General features: G+C 39.2%; 1 protein-coding gene across 2 annotated transcripts in view; it reads right to left on the reverse strand.

Annotated features, from left to right (window-relative positions):
- CYSLTR1 (cysteinyl leukotriene receptor 1) overlaps positions 1-13,970 on the reverse strand; it is a 28,112-nt gene extending 14,142 nt beyond the window's left edge. The window contains exon 1 of one of the 2 annotated variants that reach the window (XM_005614289.4): positions 13,719-13,970. The gene's annotated coding sequence lies outside the window, so the exon portion shown is untranslated. The remainder of the gene's footprint in view (positions 1-13,718) is intronic. The other variant, XM_014728995.3, reaches the window with a different exon arrangement.
- Positions 13,971-14,176: the final 206 nt, after the last annotated feature.

Genomic DNA, 14,176 nt, shown 5'->3' on the forward strand with positions numbered 1-14,176 from the left:
TCAAAAATATTTTCTAAGCCCCTCTTATTTCTATTTATGTACTTGGCTTAGCTCTTCTCCCCTGAAGCTCCTTAGGGCAGGTAGCCTGTCTCACTTGTCTTTGTATTCTCAGCAAGCTTAGCCCAGGGCTTGAGACATGGTAAAACCTTAAAGGTGTTACTGACTAGCATTGAATTGGTGGTAGGATTATGCTTGAGAATGATAGCTGATGAGTGTTGGTCTGAGACTGATATAGCCATGTCTCACAGGGTTGGCCTTGGGCTACCATTGTTATTAATATCCTTGATAATAGGCAAGAAAATGGAATCATTTTATGCAGATGTTACCAACTGGTGAATAGGAGTTAGAATTCGGAATAACTTTCTTTTTTAGTAATTTTCTTTTAGGTGTGCTTTTTGGTGAGGAAGATTGGCCCTGAGCTAACATCTGTTGCCAATCTTCCTCTTTTTTTTCTTCCCAAAGCCCAACACATAGTTGTATATCCTAATTGTATGTCCTTCCAGTTCTTCTATGTGGGACCCCACCTCAGAATGGCTTGATGAGTAGTATGTGGGTCTGCGCCCAGGATGCAAACTGGTGAACCCCGGGCCACCACTGAAACAAAGTGTGCAAACTTAACCACTTGGCCACAGAACTGGCTCCTGGACTAACTTTTAAAAATTAGATGAGTTGGGAGATGAAACTGATGTCAATGCCCAGTAAGTTTGTATAGTTTGCTAAATACCAGTCAGAAAATGTACTGCTTTGGTGCAAGCAGAGCTAAAAAGAAAGAAAGAACAAACTAGGTATAACCATGGAAAGCAAGTTTCAACTTGTTCATAAATCAGTAGTGAGGAGGTAGTCCTGACTGAACCCCACTTTGATCACACCTTCTCTCTCCTGAGAATCTCCTGATTGCCTATAGGAGAAAACATAAATTTCATCCCACTAGATTGTACTAAATTACTTCTCAGGGCCCTTTCTGTTACTGTAAATCTGTTAACATAATATCAAATTTGCTACTCTAAAATGTATTCATTTGAAAAATTCTACCAGTGCTTTGTGGGCACTCTCTACAGCAAGAAATCGCAGGGCAAAGAGTAACTTAGCAGTGTTCTTGTGTTCAGGCTTTCATGAGGATTTTAGACCAGACACGGTCACAGAGTGAGTCATATGAGAAGGGATGAGAGCTATGTTCCAACACAAGTGTTAGTTGAACCAGGTCACTGTGAATAAGTCAATAAAAGGTAGTATGCGTCAGGATATAGAAAACAATTCTTAAACAGAACTACTCTGTTGAAGGAGGCTTCCAGAAGTGGCTATAAAATCTCTGTTTTATAGTGAGAATGAATGACCTAGTTTTATAGAATGTTGGAGCTGGAAGAGCACTTAGAAAACATCTAATCTAACCCCACTCCCTTCATGACCAGAAAGATAAAATGATTGCTGAAAGTAACACACAGAATTAGTGGCTGAGCCAGGATGCCTGACTCACATCCAGTGCTGTTTTCACTATGCCACACTGTTAACTTTCAGATTCCACAAGATCTGTCACTGAACACTGACATAAAACAAACTCATATACTGGTACGAATCATGACAGTTGAACAAACTGTTGTGCAGAGAACTGTATAAAAGCCAAGAGTTGATCCATTTCTTTACTCTATTTTGGTTATAATATTGGAGTACTGTTTACTGAATATTAGAAATTACAACTTTCTTTTTAAATTTTCTTATTTCTCTTCTGTTCAGTCTGTCTTTATCATTTATGCTGGATTATTCATCTTAAAGCACTGTTCTAATTATATCACTTCCCTTTCAAAGGTCTCCAGTGGGCTATTAAGTTAAGCTTGAAGTACCATTCAAGACTACAATAATATTCTATCCTAACCTTATAGAGTCACTTTCCATGCTTTACTATGTGAATATTATATAAATGTGACCTTATGATCAGCTCATCCCTTATTTGGTCTCTTTTCCTTTGCTCAGACCACTTTGCCATTGGAAATGCCCTTTGTCCTCATTGCTAGCAGATGTAATTCTAATCATCTTTAAGGCAATTTTTACATCCCTTCCTCCATAAAAACTTTTCTGATGGTCTGTACTACTGTGATATGCTAGTTATATGAAAAGGGATGTATTGGATACTATGTATCAATTCTGTTCTAGATCCTTTGGAAAATAAGACACAAGCTCTGCCCACGAAGGCTTACACTCTACTAGAAGGAGACACAGATATGTTAACAAAATTAATTCATTGCACCATTACAGCTGCTGCAATAGAATTATATAAAGGATACAGAGAATGGGAATAGTAAATGGTGTATGTATGTTAGTAAAGGCTTCATAAAAGATAGAAGGGTATGACAGGTGGAGAAGAGCATTCTAGGCAAAGGTAGAAAGTAGAATAAGCAACAGGTTGGAGGTGTGAAATAGTCTGGCATATTTAGGGAACAGCTAACAATGTGATAGGGATGAAATATAAGAAGGAGGGTGTATGTGTGTGCAGGTGTGCCTGTTTGGGTGTATGTATCTGCGTGTGGTTGTACTATAGGGTTTAAAAGTGAGAAAATAGTTTGGAAGGAAATGCAAGAACTAGATCATAAAGGGTCTTGTATACCATTCTAGAGAATTTGAGTTTATCCTCTGGAGAACAGAAAGCCACTAGAGGGCTGGCCCCGTGACCAAGTGGTTAAGTTCACGTGTTCCGCTGCACGCAGCCCAGTGTTTCATTGGTTCGAATCCTGGGCGCGGACATGGTACTGCTCATCAGACCACGCTGAGGCAACGTCCCACATGCCACAACTAGAAGGACCCACAATGGAGAATATGCAACTATGTACCAGGGGGTGCTTTGGGGAGAAAAAGGAAAAAAATAAAATCTTTAAAAAAAAAAAAGAAAAAAGAAAGCCATTAGAGGGTGCAGAGTGAGAAAAAAATAAGTGACATGTAATGGAAAGAGGAAGTGGAGCAGCAAAGATAGAGTTTGCTGATCCCTGAGAGGCTTAACTTTCTTGGTGAAGTAAGAGACAACGTTGTCTGTTGAGAAAAAAAGGGCTGCACTTGGGTTTAGGTCTTCTAAAAACCGGTGAAGATTTCAATGGTGGTTCTGGGGAATGAGAGTGAAATATGACCACGAAGGGACTGAAGGCCCAACTGAGGTTGCAAAGTGTAGATTTTTAATGGTTCCAGTCTACAAAATTGTGCAATTTATTCCAGTAGTGTTCAGTAGCCTGGGTGTAGAAGAGAAAAAATGCAAATGCTAAAATTGATACAAGGTTAGGTGTCATAGAGCAAATGTTATAAAAGGACAATGGGGTGAGTAAATTGAAAACACTACCAAAAGAATGATTAAAAGTGAAACCATGAAGAAGTTTAACAAATTGGGAGAAAAGGTAGAGACCGAGGGACTGGAAGATTCACTTATATTTGATAACTGGTGTAGTGACAATAAGGGTGTGAGATAGCCTAAAGTCTAGGAGCTTGTGGTCAGGGTATGGTACACTGGAGTTTAAGATTTTAGTTATGTGATGATAAATAAGACCCCAAGTATGGCCGTGGAATGAGTAACCAAGGAGGAATATGAATGGACATTATTCCAGATAAAGTGGTCAAGAAAAGTTAAAGGCAGTTTGCTGGGTTGGCTGTTTACACGGAAAATGAAGTTACCAAGGTGATAGCAGGATTTGGAGTAGAAAGGAATACTGTAAGCCAAATGTCAAAATATTCAGTGAATTAGGGAAAAATATAACCAGGAGGTCAACAGATGACGACATTAATAAGGAAGATTAGAGGGTGGCATAGATGAATGGCTTTTTGCATCATGGTAGAAGAGTAATGGTTTAAAGTGGCATCAGGGAGCCAGGAGACATCCAACAGACTCTCTAGATCTCACAGTACATGGAATGTAGGAAAATAAGCAGCTTCCTTTTGATCGGGAGGACCAAGTTTTACTTAAGGCAAGGAAGTGGTCGGAGAGTTATTTGAAGAGGTTTAGGATGTAGGAGAACTTACTTATAATGAAAAGGGGGTTCCAGAGGGCATAATGAGGAAGGGTTAGTAGAAAGGTGAGATGTGGAAGGAAGAATTAGGAGGGAGGAAGTACAGGGCATTCTCAGGATGTTAGAACCTTAGAGAGCAGTTGGCCACAGAGGTCGATGGTTCAACTACAGAATTCAATTTTGTGTTTCTACCTCTTCTTTTTACTTTTTCTTATAGTAATTTGTGTATTTGTCTAATCTCTACTAATCAATTGTAGACTTTTTTGAGGACAAAGACCAGATCTAATTAAAACGAATAGTTTCTGTAGAACCTAGCAGGGAAAATAACAGTTGGTGCCCAGTAAATGTGTTGAATCAGACTAACTCGTTTCCAAATTGCTTTACTGAGTCACATTAGATCTATCATTCATTCACTATATTACTTTCTTATTTTTCCTTTGGTATAACTCTTGAAACAGTAACAGGAATTTTTAAAGAACATTTTACCAAAGCAGAAAAGTACTAAGTACAACTTCGTATGAGAGCTAAATTTAAGCTACTTGTTTTTCATCCAACTAAAGTGATGGGCAAGTCTGACAGCTGAATTATGACTTACAGTGGATCAGCTGAAAGTGAGGCCAGTAGGTTCAACTAGACTGCAAGTTTCTTGAAAGCAGGAATTATATCTTCATGTTTTCTTTTATCTCTTTTACTTCCCCTTGTACTTCCTCAATTTTTTTTTCTAGAGTGGTTAGCATAGCACGTTGCATACACACCAGGAATATAATGAATGGCTAGTGAGATTGTATGCAATTCTTTTTAAAGAAATTATATTACCAACCTGTGTCAGTAGAACATACTCTTTGTTATTCCAAGAATAAGTGCCACCTTGAGCTAGAAGTATCTTTGCATTGTGTTCCAATGGACTTCTACATGTGAAAAAACTGAAACCTGGGGATGGGAGCGGAGTGGTGATGACTTGCGCAAGAGCACATATCTAATGACAGGGCTGGGACTAGAACCCAGGCATTACAACCCTCACTCGAGTTCTACTACCACACTGCTGCCCCAGTACCTACTCTTCCTTTTGGTCTCCCTTTCATCAGTGACAGATATTCAGATAGCCAATTGAGGTTGTCAGTGCAGCCAAGATCTGTGAAATGGAAATGTTTCGTATTTAGTTCTTTGCTTCTCTCTTTCCCTTGGAGAATTTATCAACTTCATCATTTAAAAAGATCACTTTCGTGTGGATGCCTCAATTCTCTGTTTCAGCCACAAACTATTCACCTGAACTTTAATCTCTCATTTTCAACTGCCTATTAGATTACTCTTCTCGAATTACATGCCTTTTTCTCAATTTCAACATTCTTAAAGATAAGTACATCATCTTCACTCCCAAACGAACTTCTTCAACTGACTTTTCTGTTTTTCTTATTGACACTAATAGTCTTCCAGTAACTCAGGCACAGAACTTGGTAATAATATTTGACCCCACCCCACCCGGACTTCATCCGTCATTTGTAAATTCTAAGTTCTGTTGGATTTTTATTTTGCAGTATCCTCTGACTCTCTCTCTCCCCTACCAACTTAGTTCAGGATCCTTCTCACCATGCCTTGGCTACTTGAAGATAGTTGAACCACGCATCCTCTTTCACCTTTACATGGTCAAAGAGGTGAACTTGGCAAATTTCTGCTTACACTTCAAGATTCAAATTGAAGTTGTCATTCTCTACAAATGCTTCCTTGTTCATGGTTCTTTTATCTTACTTATTACCGTGCTGTAATTACTCTTTTGCTTGCTTGCATGTCTGTCATACCCATTTAGAGGGTGAGCCCATTAATGGCAGTCAGTCTGCTTTATTCATTTTTGCTCTCTTCCTCTCCTAATTGAGCAACTTTGGAAGAGTAAGTGTGTAGTATTAGATGCTTTTGAGTAATAGAGTATTTAACTCCCCAAGGTGAGTGTGTAGGGGGTGGAGAGAGGAACATGTTTTTGGTATGGAAACGCAGGTGCTATTGTGCAGAAATTTAAATAATGGCGTAAAGTGGAAGTGAAATGTGGACACCTCCAGGAGTAGAGTCTGTTAAAGAGAAACTCGAAAAGTCAAAGCGTGTAGGGGAACATGACTCATAAACGGACACTGTACAAATTACTGGAAAAGAAAGGAAAGGGGATGGGGCAGATGAACCCACACATTTAGGAAGGAACAGAAGGCAAAGAGTTTAAAACAAAAAAGGCAAAAATGGTCTGGTGGGGCTGAAGGAGAGTTCAAAAGTAGCCTAGGTCAGAGACTGATGAAAATCCAAAGACCTAAGGATGTATTTGACTGCAGGGTCTGGGTGAGACTGATGATGAATGTTATTGAATTCAGCCAACAGGAGAGACTGAAAGATTAAATCAATATTTTGATGTAGAGGCCGGCCCAGTGGCACAGCAGTTAAGTTTGCATGTTCCGCTTCTCAGCGGCCCAGGGTTCGCCGGTTCGGATCCCCAGTGCGGACATTGGCACCGCTTGGCACGCCATGCTGTGGTAGGCGTCCCACATATGGAGTGGAGGAAGATGGGCATGGATGTTAGCTCAGGGCCAGGCTTCCTCAGCAAAAAAGAGGAAGACTGGCAGTAGTTAGCTCAGGGCTAATCTTCCTCAAAAAAAAATTTTTTTGATGTAGTTTTATGACTCTATTAAGTTGAATGCCTCCTCAAGACTTCCTCTACCTTTATAGCAAATGCTAGCATGGGCCAGATGGTCTGCATGTGCTGGAGGACTGCCAACAGGGGTGGAGTGATGAAGGCAGGGCCAAAGCAGAAGAGGAAGTGGGGGAGGTTGGGACTCAGGGCTCAGCCTTCTAAGGCAGATACTTCCTTCACTTCTGCTGAGCAGTGGCAAGATGCAGGAAACTTAGTTTTTATGGGGTGCATGCAGCTCAGAGGGGCCCTACTTTTATTTGGTCAACTCCCCCATGCCCTCTTTCATATTCTTTCCATGTATCCTATTATTGTCAAATGAAAAAAGTTAGTTACGCTGCTCTTCCTCTAAGACTGAGCTCAGGGAGGGAGGGGACAATGTTTTTTTCCCCCAGCTTTACTGAGGCAGAATTGACAAATACGATTGTAAAATATTTGAAATGTACAACGTGATGATTTGATATATGTATACATTGTGAAGGGATTCCCCCCATTGAATTAATTAACTGGAACCATGTTTTTATTAATCTTTTGATACAACAGGCATTTGTTGAATTGGATACATGAATGAATAGGAGAATCGGCAAATATGAATGTTTTGTAAACTGTAAAGCATTATACAAATGTAACTTTTTATGGTTCTCTTTCCTACTCATACTAGGCTCAGCTCAGATTTCACTTCCTGACATCTGCATTGACTACCCCATCCTACAGTCATATCCCTCTTCTTTGAACTTGTATTCTGTTTATTGTCTGTACCAATAATATGGCAGTCAGTGTTCTACCTTCTTTTGTATCTTTTAATGTTTGGGAATCTTGTCTCCCTAGGTAGCTTGTGAACACCCCTAGGATGAGAGAAAAAAAAAAGTCCAGCCATTTTTTCTTAAGCTCTGTGAACACAAAGCCTAGCCTATCACAATGTGTTGCGCATGGAAAACTGCAATAAATGTTTATTGATTGATTGGTTATTGGGTGACTGGAGTAAAGTTACACATATTCCATGGAGTTTTAATCTATAAGCAACCAGGCTTATGCTAATGATCTCAGCGGCTTTCCTCCATGGTAATAAAAGATCTTGGAGAGGGGAGTAGAAATATTCTCCTGTGATCACTGTAGCCTTATTATCACAATAAGTCGCTTTTTTGCTTGGCATTTCCAGGGATATGCTTAGCAGCCTTTTCACTGGTATAAGAAACTACAGGGGAGTTGATACTGCATTGCTGACAGCTCTAAGATGTGTCTCTCCAGTAGCTTCTTCATCCTTAAGGGAAAAACATCACTCCCATCAAATCTGGCCACTCTGTTCTCAGATAGTTGGATCCCAAACACAGGACACCGTCAAGCCCAAAAGGAACTTGGACTGTGGCATTCAGAGCTAATGACACAGGGTGCCCCTTTGCATAGTAGTGTAACACAAATGTTTTATTCCATGTAATCAGAATAAAGTGATTCATAAGAACAGACCTGAAGGGAAATGCAAGTCACAAAATGGCAATAGAAATCTTGATGAGTGTATGACTGTGGGTGGGAGTGTACAGTGGGAGGATAGTTCCACTCTTAGTCTGGGTGGTAAGAATATGTTACAGACAGCTTATATACTTTTGAACTTTTTGTAAAGCACTAACTAGAGGGCCTACCTTCTTCCAGGAATATCTCTATAAGTCTCTATCTGATTACCAGCCAGCTTGGAATCCCCCTAATTTCTCAGGCCATTGCTCACAGCTGATTCGGAGGCCTGCCTCTAACTTCTTGGTATTTGGATGCCTGGATCTTGGAAACAAGATAATTGTTCTCTAAGAGATTGATTTTTACTTAAGGCCTTTGTCTTAAATAAGAACACAAATTCAGATTAAACATAAAGGGTAACCAATTTGGAATGAAAAGAAGCTTTTAATATCTTCTGAGGCCTGAACTTCCTGGGAACTTTGGAATAAGTGCGTCTGACGTGTCAGAGATGTTTGAGTGTTGTTATTATTAGCTTAATTCCACTTACTATGTTTTATCCATGACAACACAAAGACAACACTATGTAAAAGCAAAGGCTGTAAATCTGAAATAGATGAGAAATATTAACAAATCTTATATTTTAGGCATCTCAAAATGTGATTCCACGCTGGATTTTTCTTTCCTTTTTAGGGAAAAGGGATTCATGGAAAAAAAAAAAAAAAAAAAGAAAGAAAGCTTGAATGTGCCAGGGAACTCTAAGTCTAGATCTCAGCTCTTTTTCCTTTTCCATCAGCTACATTTAAGTAGGAGCTCAAATGTCTGGGATGCATTGATTCTAAAACCCTAAATGAGACAATGACATTTTATTCATCAAAAGGAAAATCAGCTCTGTGTTTGAGCTCAAGGGTCTGTGTTTACTCTTCTGTTTTGTCTCTTTCCCTCTATTTCTACAAAAGCCCTTGCTAACTAACTTCTTCCAAACATTTAAAGATTTTCCTTTCTCTTTTTTCTCATACATACTACCCTCTAAATCCAGAAAAAAAACTGGTGGGGCACAAAGAAGGGAAGGATCGTGGTGGGATGAGTGTGATGGAATGGAATGAGGAAGCAGGATAGAAGAGTTTTGGGACACACAACTTCTGTTTAAACAGTGGTCTTCTCTACCAACCTATGAAGAATTCTCAATTGAAGGCCAAAGTAATTGTCAGTTGATGATGTTTTAGTACCAGTATTGTAACATGAATTAACGGACTTAAGGTGTCTGGATTTATCTAATCAGGTCAAATGCCTTCCTTTGTTGCTTTTTCTGTAAGGATGAGGATGTGCCACCATCTGCTATGAGTCTCTCAAACTTCTTAGCAGTTGTATTTCCTCAACTCAAATCAACAAATTGGCATTCTGACTCTTGAATCTCTTTTGTAGGCTTGCTTAGTATGAATCTGTCTCCCAGGAGTTTGCTCATGCCTGATTGAACCGGGAAAGTTGTTTTTTACTGCCTCTCAAATCATACCATATAGACAACCATGTAGCCTGAAACCCAAATAACATTGGTGTAAAGGATAACAATGACTTTAGGTCTTTGTATTTTAGGGAAAGACACATGCACTACCTATATATTCTGAGAACATGATTAGTATTATAACCAAACCTGTGGTTGAACAAGTGGCTTTATGACAGAGTAGTGGAATATTGTGTACATTCAGAACTCGGTGTAAAAAATTATTTTGATCCTTAGCATTTAATCCAAAGAATCAATGGACTTCATAGAAGTAATAGCTAATGAAAAAAGGTAGATAGTATTTTGACAAAAATACTTCTTAAATATTACTATTAAATTTTTTATTCCTTTCAGAATTCACTTTGAAACTTGCGCAGGTATTGCAAAGTTGGTGGTAACCAGAGGGCTGGATCCTACTGATGAGTCCTAGGAGTAAGATGAGATTACTGATGCTTAGAGCGAGGCTCCTGGTCCAGAGGTGTAGTGTTGGGAGCAGAAAGTAACTGGCCCTACTCCCTCCACATGCAATCAATTTTGTTATGTATTTTATTCCCCTGGAATGGACTTTAAACAAAAGTGTTTTGGATGGTAGTTTGTGTTTTCAGTTTGCTTTCATATTTATAATTTTAGAAGATCTGAAAAATATTCCTACAAGCTCACTACTACGTTAGATACATGAGGAAAACAAGAAGTACTGATGCTCAATATTTCCTGCTGCAGAAAACACAGCTGGTTAAAAGGCAAAGCTAGGATAAACTCCCAGTTATCCAGGCCCGGTTTCTTTCCCTTTGAAATCCATACAGCAAGGTAGTTTAGAGTAGCCACTGTTACGTTGCAGAGTTTATGACTGGGTTCAAACTTGACGATAGTTTGAAACCAAAGAAAAAAAGCTCTGTGCTTGCTTATGTTAGAATAATTTAATATTTATTGAGTGCTCATGGTGTGTAAGAGGCACTATGCTAGTTATGGTTGGGCAGGGGAGGTTTAAAAGAATAAATAACCTCATATCTTCCCTCAAGACTCTTGGTATCTTGTGAGGAGAAGAAAAATTATATTTCTGTGGCTCTTATTTCTCAGGACCCTCTTCTTCCTCTTGCTTGAAAGTGTAGGCACTGCATAAGTGTCAGTCCTTGGTCATCTCTTAGATTAGATCTGCTTTCTCTAAGCTGAGCTATTCTTATGGCCTTGGCTATCACCCTCCCCAGGTTTAACTTCGGCCTCCACCTCTTACCCATCACTCACATTCAAGGCCATTATTTCCCACCATCCATCAGACATTGCTTCTTGGAATTTTTGCCATCTCCTCAAACTCAATAGATCAAAAACAGAACTCATCATGTCCTACACTTCCCACTTCCATCCCCAAGTTACCTATTTCAGTGAACAGTAGCAGCACAACTGCCCAGATCCCATAGATTCAAAATTTCAGAGACAGCTCTGACTTATTCCTTTCCTGTGCTGCCTGTATTTAATCACTCACCAACCTCCATCTATTATTCATTTTAAATGTCTCTTGAGTCTCTCTCCATTCCATTTTCACTGCCACCAATGTAGTCGAGAGCCTCATTAATTTCTAGTCTATAAGGGGTCTCTCCATCTCTAGTTTTCTCCAAGCGTTGTCAGGTCTATGAAACTCTGCCAGATTCATCTACTCAAAATGTTTTTCCATGATGTCCTCACTTATTCTAAGTTTGCTGATATGATTTCCTATTAAAAAGTGCCTGGAATTCAATGTATAATAATCTGGTCTTAAATTTCTATCGAAATTTATTTTCTCTTATTCCTCAATTTAATCCCTTTACTCTAGCCAGATCAGGCTCCTTGGTGTACCCTGTGGGTGCCAAACTCACTTTTGATATAATATATTTCTAACATCATTTCTGCGAGTAGAATTGAATTCAAACACATATATTGATCACTTACTATGTGCACAGAAAGTTTGCTCAGTATAGTCCCATATCCTAGATATTCTTTTAGGCCTATCTCATTTTATCTTCTCTGTGAAGCCTTCTCCATTCAGCCCAGCCCACTGCTAGCTTTCTTCCCCAAACTCCCTTGCCATGAAAAACATAACATTGGTTTACTGTCTCATATTTTTATGTTCTGTGTCTTGTATCCCCACCAACGTAAGTTTCCCAAGGGCAGGAACTACATCTTACCTTACTTTGTGCCACATACTGTATTGAGCTTAATTGACACTTGCTTAACTGGATTACAACAGATTTGAGATATTTTAATAAGAACATAAGAAATAACAAAATGGATCAAAGTAGAGGTTCATGCAGACCCGTGTTACCTGGGAGATTATGATAGTAACACTTCATAGCATCAAATCCACAAAGTTGGATATGTATCTTAAGGATTAGTGCTCTCCCTTTAATCCCTTATTATCAGCCAATGATACTGCAAAGGCAAATTTATAATTTTCTGTGCCATAGAAGAATCTTGTTTTTACTCCAGATAAATAATTCCTAAACATATCAAAATTTGATTAAGGTAGGAAGGAAAGGGTAGTAGAAAATGAAATTGAGGATTCTGAGCTAGGAAGACACTGAAATGCTGGATTCAGACTGGACTTAATCTGCAAACATTCTTTAACCTACCATTCTATTTGGGTTCACTGGCTCCCAGGGTGATTTATTTCATATGTAGGAACTGACTGGCTAGTGTAGTCATTTAAATATTATGGGGACCTGGGGAGCAGTTTTTGTTAAGGGGATGGATATAAATATAATACATGAGGTTGTTTATTTACTATGTAAACACAGACAACTTTTAGTTCTACTTGGGCAATTAATAGTGAAACAACAACAGAAAATATTTTTGAATGGTTTTAATAGATACCTTAAACTTAATCTTGCTGCAGCAGATACTATAAACTTAAAATTGTCTAGAAACAAAGTTCATTAATATATTTGAAATACAATGCAGTCCCAAGTCCAGGTTTGTTACATTTTGTTTTTGAATAATCACCTGATAACTGTATGGTGTCATGGCCTCTCTCTAGGTTTCAAAACAATCAGAGCGCTGTAAGCCAGAACCACTGAATTCAAGGTTTTTTTGCTTTTGTTTTTAGCTAGAGATGGAACCCACCAACCCATTTGTTTACCCTTGAAAACAGCTTCATTGCTGCTAAGTAGAAGAATGCTCCTGGCCCAAGATTCTGATTAAAATGTATAAAGTGTTCGCTCTGTGTAAACTTGGTCTGTGTTAGATATGTCTAAGTTACTAAATAGCTAGTGCAATTTTCTTATATTCATTTATAGATATGAGAGCTTTCTATTTGCAGTCTCTAGTCAGAACTTGCCAATTTCTAGTTGTGTGGTGCGTTTCCAGAAAATTCTTAACCACTTTGAGGGGCTGGCCCCGTGGCTGAGTGGTTAAGTTCACGCGCTCCGCTGCAGGCGGCCCAGTGTTTCGCTGGTTCCAATCCTGGGCGCGGACATGGCACTGCTCATCAAACCACGCTGAGGCAGCGTCCCACATGCCACATCTAGAAGAACCCACAATGAAGAATATACAACTATGTACTGGGGGGCTTTGGGGAGAAAAAGGAAAAAAAATAAAATCTTTAAAAAAAAAAAAAATTCTTAACCACTTTGAGCCTATTTACTTATTTGCAAACAGGGGTAGTACCACCTAACCCGTCTAAATTGCAGTATGTTGAGAGGTTAAAGTGGGATAATGTGAAACTACCTTGTGAAAATATCAGATCATTCTTCACCGTTTGGTTTACCCTCAGCAGTCACTATATATATTTTTTTCCATAGTGAAGGAAACTGTCATTACAGATAGAGAAACTCCATTGAGCCCTTAAAATAGGATTTTAAAATATGCCCTACATTTCTGACTTGATTGCAAAGGTGCTGGAGGCTTGGGGAGTGTCCTGTCTGTATTTTGCCGCATTGAGCCCCTAGCAGAAGGACTGAGCAATATTTGTTGACAAACTAGATTATCAAATCTCTGGCCGATAAATAAAGCAGAAAGAATTCATACCAACAGCCTAATTTATAGCAGGCAAGGCATATTAGTTATCCCCAAATTTCTAGGAATTTGCTAAAATCTGCCATCAGCAGAATTTTACTACATGCTGTTTTGATCCTGGCATTGAAACACTGAATCTCCTTACCTGCTAACTTCAAGGTTGACAGTTTAAGGTCCTTTTGCATTTACTCTCAGAAGCAAGCTCCAAGTCTTCAGTAAATCCAATCTACCCGTTCCTTGGAGAACCGAATACTCTGGACAGTCCTGAAAGCACACTCCATTCACAGGGCTCCTGCTCTTTAGGCCGGCTTCTTTGAAAAGACGAGTTGTCGCTATTTTCAAGAGGAGAGAGGGCAGGGCACATATGCTAGCCAATGTATACAGATTCTTCTTCCTCTTTCAGATTAGTCCTCAAACTGTTTAAAGCACGCCTAAATTTGGCTCCTCTGGTGCAAAGTGGGGGAGGGGAAGGCAGAAGGAACGAGGAAGAATAGAAACTGGAGACTTGCAGGTTGTTGTGTTATAAATGAGCCTTTATCCCTAGCTCCAGCAACAGCATCCTCAGGAAATCATGCAGCTGCTTTGAGATGGGAAGCAGGAAGG

The sequence above is a fragment of the Equus caballus genome, chromosome X, assembly GCF_041296265.1.
Source record: "Equus caballus isolate H_3958 breed thoroughbred chromosome X, TB-T2T, whole genome shotgun sequence".
Classification (NCBI taxonomy): Eukaryota; Metazoa; Chordata; class Mammalia; order Perissodactyla; family Equidae; genus Equus; species Equus caballus.